Genomic DNA, 7,361 nt, shown 5'->3' on the forward strand with positions numbered 1-7,361 from the left:
TAAGCACAAGTGCAGTACTTCCATTACCTTTCCTTTTTCTCCTTTCTTTTTCCTCTCATTCAGAGGCTAAGCTATTTAACTTTCCCAGCTGAATACCAATTCTAATATTTTGTAAAATTAACAAAGCATAAATCATGGTAAGTATAGCTGTTTCAGTGGAGAAACAGAATTTTGTCAATTTTCTAAGTAACAGACCCCTGCACAATGGGGGACATTACAGAGTTTAGTATTTGGGGTTTTTTGTTTGTTTTTTGTTTTTCTTTATATTACCTGACTGAATGCATGGAAGAAGGCTCCAAATGCAGCTTAACATTAAATCTGTGGAAAATATGCAGAGCTTCATAATGGATATAAAAAATTTTTAAAAGCTAGATATGACTGAAGGATAAGACTAATGAGTGCTACTGTAGTCTCAGGCCAATACTATTTATTCCTTTTTTAAGCAATTATTTTTATCATGAGCCAATGCATATAAACCTCAGAAGCATATAGGCAATAAAAACATTCATAGTTTAATGTTGAATTTTCAAGCTAGAGGCTTTTTGTTTATTATTAATTATTATTATTAATTAAAGGGCATCTGAAGATATAAGGTCATATAAAACACAGAACATTCCTTCACCATTATCCATGGCTCATTGGTATTTGCAAGATTATTGCTATTGAAAGAGTACCACACAAATTTGCAAGTGAGTGAGTGTTCCCAGTAAATACTTTCCTGTTCCTCAGTAGGTTTTGGGATAATCTTCAGGAAGTAAAAGAAGCATCAGGTAACTTAAGTGATAGACCTGAAAAAGTTATAAAGGCTGAGCACAAGCAAGAGCACTCACTAGTTTGTAAGTAAGCCAGCAGCATATTTCTGCACTCAAATATATAAAACAATTAAAATATTATTAAATAGTTCTGACTGGCTAAAGGATTTTGTTATGGAATATATAAAAATGCCACTCACACATAAATGTACAGGTATAAATGGTTTACTAATTGCAAACAAAAGAGTAGAGGAATATAACCAAGTCTAAGAAGTTCATTAGCTTCTGGATGATATACACAGCTAGTGAGTGACCTTACTAACTCTTTAAGCTGCTACTGGATACTAAAACCTAAGAGGTTCTCTGTTTTATTTCTTCCCCTGTTTTATCTTCCCAATGTGAAATGAAGGACCATTTACTTTTTTGCCAAGTGATTCTATGGCTCTATGAAACATTTTGGAGATCATTATTAATAAGATGACAGTCAGCCTCTACAGTAACTTTTTATCTAACCCATATCTTATAGCTTTGCAGCTAACTAATTATTGGAAGACAATGGATAAAAGTGAAATAGCTTTGGCTCACTGAGACTAAAATAGGCCTTTCTCTTGCCTCTCTGCCTTTCTAGAGACACATTTAAATGAAAACATAAATGATAAATGGTTAAGAGAAAACTGAAAGTGGAAAACAGAAAGCTGCACCATCTTTGTCAGAGGAGATTGTGATGGGTTTCAGGTTGAATGTACCACAAACTTAAATGTTTTGACATTTTTGGTACCCAGGGGTCCTTTTGATATGCAGGATGTAAGCACAGCAATGATTTTCAGGGCAAAAGACTTGTCCTCTCCTTTGCATTCTACATTTATACGTCATCTGCAAGAGTGAACCACTGCACTCTTAGTGCTCAGTGGTAATTTGTCTAGGTGCAAGGAGCTCAGAGGATATTATTGAACATAACAATTGATCTGTTAATCAAACTTGAGAGAACTGCTTGAAGCTGGTTTTGGTAGTTTACCAGGAGTGAAAAATGGAACTCAGCATTGGAAGAAACTGATGGCAAAGAACAATATTTCTAGGAGATTCATATTCTGTGCTCATAGCATAAAGCACAGTATTTCTTAAGTATTTATTTTACAGACTTTAAAAATAATTTGACTTATCCTGTGTGAGAATATATATATGAGATGACATTTTCATAAGGCTTTTGCTGTTTGCATGGAGGCAATACATTCCATTCTAGTTAAGATAATCTATTTTGGTAAAAGACATTTGGGTCAATCTGTTCTCCTACAAACTTTTAATAAATGCATTCTTCCTACACCCTCCTCCCCCCCCCCCCCCCCCCCCCATGCAGTATGAACAGAAGAATTGCATTTTTATATTTGTGAGAAAAGTTATTGTTTACTGCTATATGATATGAGGGCTATAAAAATAAGCCTTACATTTTATCGTATTCTATAAAGTTTTAGGGCACAATTTCAAACTTGATTTTTGAAGCTGAAGAATAAAGCTGGTAGGCAGACTGCTAAGCATGCAGGTATCCTGTCTGCATGTGCAAGGACATGCTATCGAAGGCTCATTGCCTGCACCTTGCGTCCAAAATTTAGCATTATATTTACAGAGATGTTTAATAAATATTATAAGAAGCTGATTCCACTGTACCTTTTTCACAAGGGTTGTAGAATACAAATGAATTAGGGTTGTGTTCTGAAACCATTTTAGCTTACAGCAAGGTTTACTATGAAGTATGTGTAATTAGAATTAGAACTTGATTGCCAACTTCTGATCTACTCTAATGTTTATATATTTGGTTATATTGGAGTGTGCTGGTGTTAAATTTTTCAGTAATTGAAAAGTATTATTATATTTAAAAAATATTTAGCAGCAGCTGCATGGTTGTTAAATTTAATAACCTTACTGGTTTAACTAAAATCATGAAAAATCATTTGGATCTGTAGTAAATTTCCAACCACTCAGACCAACCTGTGGGCCTGAAGCATCACTAAATAGCTTGTGTCATTTACTACTTTATAAAATAGAATATAGAAAAATGTCTTTATGAAGCATTTCTCTTCCTGAATGAGAAATATTCCTTTCAAACAATGAAAGAATTGCCCTGTTAGGTATTGTAGTCAGAGGGCAGCAGTTCCAATGCCTGGAGTCTGCTGGGTGTGTATTGATTTAGTTTTTCTGGGTTTGTTGCTGTTGTTTGAGTCAGGCAGCCTTGTATACAAAGAAGATTTTTCCTGATGCAGACAGTATTCCTGTTTTCTGGAGATCAAAGATTTGGGGTTTTTTAATGAATTCACAAGAAAAAAAAAAAGCTTTGGGATCATAATAGATTCTGGGGAATGTGATGCCTGTCCACTATGTGGCTTTGTAGTAAGAAAAATCACTGACTACTGATCAGGAAAACTTCCAAATTGGAGAAGTTATGTTCAGGTGTTTCTCAGGAAAATATTCCTGTATGTGATCCCATTATCTGATATAAGTACTTTAAAGAAAAATCCCCAATATATTTATGTATGATGCTCTGTGCTACTTTCACAGAACCTGTGTATTGCTAAGTCTCAACTATAAGTCTTTAAGTAACAGAAGTTCAATTTGGCTCTTGGCAACTGATTTGTCCAAGATGATGATTTTCTAATTCTAGTGTCAGCATTAAGGGAAAAAAACATGAAAAACTCCAATACTTGGTGTGGTTTGGGGTTTTGTTGTTGTTTTGGGGTTTTTTTGGTTCCCCGGATATTCTGCTTTGAATGACAGGATGAAATGAGAAAAGGAGAGCTTTTCCAATGAGTAATTTTACAACTACTACTTTACACTAAAGTCCTATTTATCTTTTTTGTTCATGCTTGGGTTTGGGTTGCTTTTTTTCTTCTTTTTTTCCTAACAACCTAGAGCTCTAGCTTAAATCTCTGTGAAAAATCAGTCTTATACTGCACCATGAGAAAGGGGCTTACTTCTGCATGGATCACGGACAAATATCCGTTTATTAAAAGTATTTACAGGGACAATACAGAGACTGTGTCCTGATTGTGCTAATGAGACACTGCTCTAATTTTCTGGGGTTCATTAGGGGAGGGAGGGTCCATCCTGTACCTTACGGGAAGCAGAGCTTCCTGGAGGCTTCTGAGTCACTGAAAACAGAAGTGCTTCATCACTGTACTTTAATTCTGCTTTGCTTTTTTGCTACTGATTCTGTCAAATTTACAATTTCATAATATACAATCCAAACTATTGAAAAACGTGGAAATGCAGTAGCAGCTTTTGTGCGTTTCTTTCCACTGCATTCAGCCCATGTCAGTATCTTTGTCGGTTACCTTGGAAACTATCAGGGGGTGAAATTTCATTGGCTGCATCCTTCAATTGATTATTGAAGTCATGGGCAGTTTCAAGTGGCAGACATCTCATAGGTTGCACAAAGTAAGCAGCACTAAATGGTTCACAATTTAAGATTCTGTCTTTCAAGTAATCCCCAGGAAGTGGCACATCTGTAATGCCTTGAAAGTTTCATTGGAATCTGTAATGAGTTAAAAATTTAATCTTTTTTGAAGCTATAGGGGGGTTTTTTTGAGATTTTTTTTTTTTTTTTTTTTACTCTCCCTATAGACATTGAACTCTTCACTAAATGCCTCAATCCGTTCCTTGCTTCTTTTTCTGGTGATATCTGCTATGGCACATGCTTCTAGCACTAAGGAGGAGGAGTCATAAAACCATGAAACCTTAAAACAAAACCCAAACGACCCTAATAGGAAACAATTAATGTTACAAAGTATAATCTTCTGTTTTATACTGTCAGAGGCTCAGGAGCAGTCTGCATCCTTTGTGCTACTTGTTTTCTTCCCCTTTTTTATGTCTGCAGAATCCACACCAAAATTATTTAATAGCCTCTCCTCACACTGCTGGCTTCATAAAGACTGATAGGCTACAGGGTGATGCACTTGGAATCTTTAATTGTGTTTTGCTTGCATTTTTTTCCAGCAGTATAAGAACACATTTTTTTGTTTCCAGCCAAAACTTCTCTGGTGACTGAGGCCTCCTTATGTCAAATTGTCTCAGTTTCTTTTGACAAGGCAAATTGTATGGCATAGAGTAAAAACCAAGAAATTTAAGAAATTATTCAAGAAATTATTTAGAAAATTGTGGTTGATAATGTAGTTCCCCCAAAATCCAGTGTTATCCTTAGTACCTAATGTTACTTGACTGTCATTGACCGTCAAAAAAGTTGAATATTTGATCCTAGTAAGAGTGTATATCCCATTGCAAAGACCTAATGCCCAATATTACAGTGGGATGCCTATATGATAGTATTAGGAGGAAAGAGTAAGTGTAAAGTAACTCTACCATTTAAGGATATACTTACCATCTTTATTTTTTCAGCTGCTACTTTCTTAGGAGAAGCGTTCTTGAATTACTCCAAAACCTTTTTCATAACTGGAGATATGTTTTTCATTTAGTAAAATAATATGCAGCTTAAGTACATCTTCACCTCTACGCTCAGCCCTGGTGGTACTTCCTAGCAATGGAACAGGCTTTCCAGGGAAGTTTTGCAGTCTCCACCTTTGTAAGTTTTCAAGACCTGAGTGACCCAATCTGACATCAGAGCTGACCCTGCATTTTAGCAGCAGACTGAGCAAAAGGATTGCTGAGGTCTCTTCCAGTCCTAATGATCCTGTGCTCTCAACCATCTCCACAATAACTGGGTCTTATTTCCAGGTAGTGTTTATCTGGCTCTTGCTTTTAGCTAATGGTTTCCATTAATCCTTCTCCTGTTAAAGAACTCTTCTATAGTTAGTGCCTCTCTCATTGTGAGTGAATATTTATATACACTAAGCAAGCTACCTCTCAGTCTGTTTCTAGACAGGCACTTAATTTGTTCATCTTTTAACTAATTTGCTCCATTTTCCATGTATTGTAGTTGGATGGAGAATTCCCCTTTCAGAGCTTTGAGTGGTGCCTGCCACTCTTCCTTCCTTTTTCATGTTGGTGAAAAATATTCTGAGCAAAGCTCTGAATCAGAAGTATTTTTATCAAATAATTTTCTATGCAATTTTTAAAGTATTATTATGTGAAAAGGGATCTGAAACCAGTTTCTGTCTTATTTCTTACAAGATTGCTTACCAGTTGCACAGTCAGATGTTAAGCATCCAGACACAGATATCTTGCAGGGCTGCTCTGATCTCTTAGCTCCACTGCAGCTCTATTGCTCATTCTTCCAAAGCAAGAAGCCTCAGGAAATCCAGGGCTGACCCTCCAGGGCAATAAGCTACCTGTCTCTGCATGGATGGCATAGAATGCTGATTTGGACTCATTTTTTATGTCTTGCAAAAATTAAGTTTATTACATGTAGGCAATTAACTTCTTCAATGATATTTGTAGTCTTTTGAAAGAATGAAATTAAGCTTTTTGTCCAGACTAATTGTCTCTAAACTCATGTAGCTGGGAATTAAATACTTTTCTATACCTTAATTTGTCAGACTGTTGCAGCAGCTTTCTGTTATTTTGCCAAGAAGCAAAGTTGGGCATCTGGCCTGTGGTTACCTGACTCATCCCTCTTGGCATTTTTAGTAAGGGCACAACATTGACTCTCTCCTAATTTTCTGGAGTTTCTCCAGTACTCTGTGATTTATTAGAAAATTAACAATAGTAAGCAGGAGATTTCCTCTGCTTCATCTACTTCAGTAATCTCTGGGTTTTCTGTTTGTGGCTTTATTTGTTTTTCTTCTAGGCTTTCTGATTTTATTTTTTTATAATGTTTATTGTTGGTAATCTTAGCAACCTTTCTAATAGTTTATCATCAAATTATTTTGTCATCTTCCTCTGCACCAACTTATCCTGGGTTCGGGTTTGGTTTTTTTAATTTTTTTCATATAAAGCATTATAATTTGTACTTTTATTATTGTATCTCTAATTATTATTCTATGGAGTATGTAATTTGATGTACAAATTAGAGCTATTTTTTTCTACTTTATATGGGATTTTTACTTCTCATGAAATTAACCCCTCTTCCCTGATTACTGCTCTCTTGCTTCAGCTTTTCTGCATAAAATGTTCTTCCTCCTGTTCTCCAAGATTTTGGTGCCCCTATTACAGATAGGACTGGATATACTCAGTGGCAATTCACTTGGAGCCAGTTTGTAAAGATGAGTGAAGGCTCTTAACTCATAAATCAGTGGGATTTGGGCATGGGGACCCCTTTCAGAAACAGCTCTATGCCTATAGAAATTTAAAAATAATTTCTTTCACCGCCTTCTTCATACCTCAACGATTTACTTGTGAAGGTGAAGTGCTAGAGATTTGGGAGGCACTGAAATGCACAACCCAGATAAAAAGCAGCAGAGCAGCTCCCCAACTGCATCTTTGTTTAGCAAATGGTTGCACAGGCTATTAGGTGCTCTTGTAGCAACAAGTCGCTGTAGCTGTGTGAGAGACAGTGAGGATGCAGCCATACCTTACAGATGGTGTTTTGAATGTACAGTTAGACATTCATTTTCTCCTCTAACCTCTCAGCAGTTTGCAAAAATCAGCTGATTTAGGAATAGTGGTAATTGGCAGGCTGTGCCTGACTTCAGTCCTCATCTCCCCATTAAGTCAGCTCTGACATTC

Source organism: Heliangelus exortis, chromosome 15 (assembly GCF_036169615.1).
Source record: "Heliangelus exortis chromosome 15, bHelExo1.hap1, whole genome shotgun sequence".
Lineage (NCBI taxonomy): Eukaryota > Metazoa > Chordata > Aves > Apodiformes > Trochilidae > Heliangelus > Heliangelus exortis.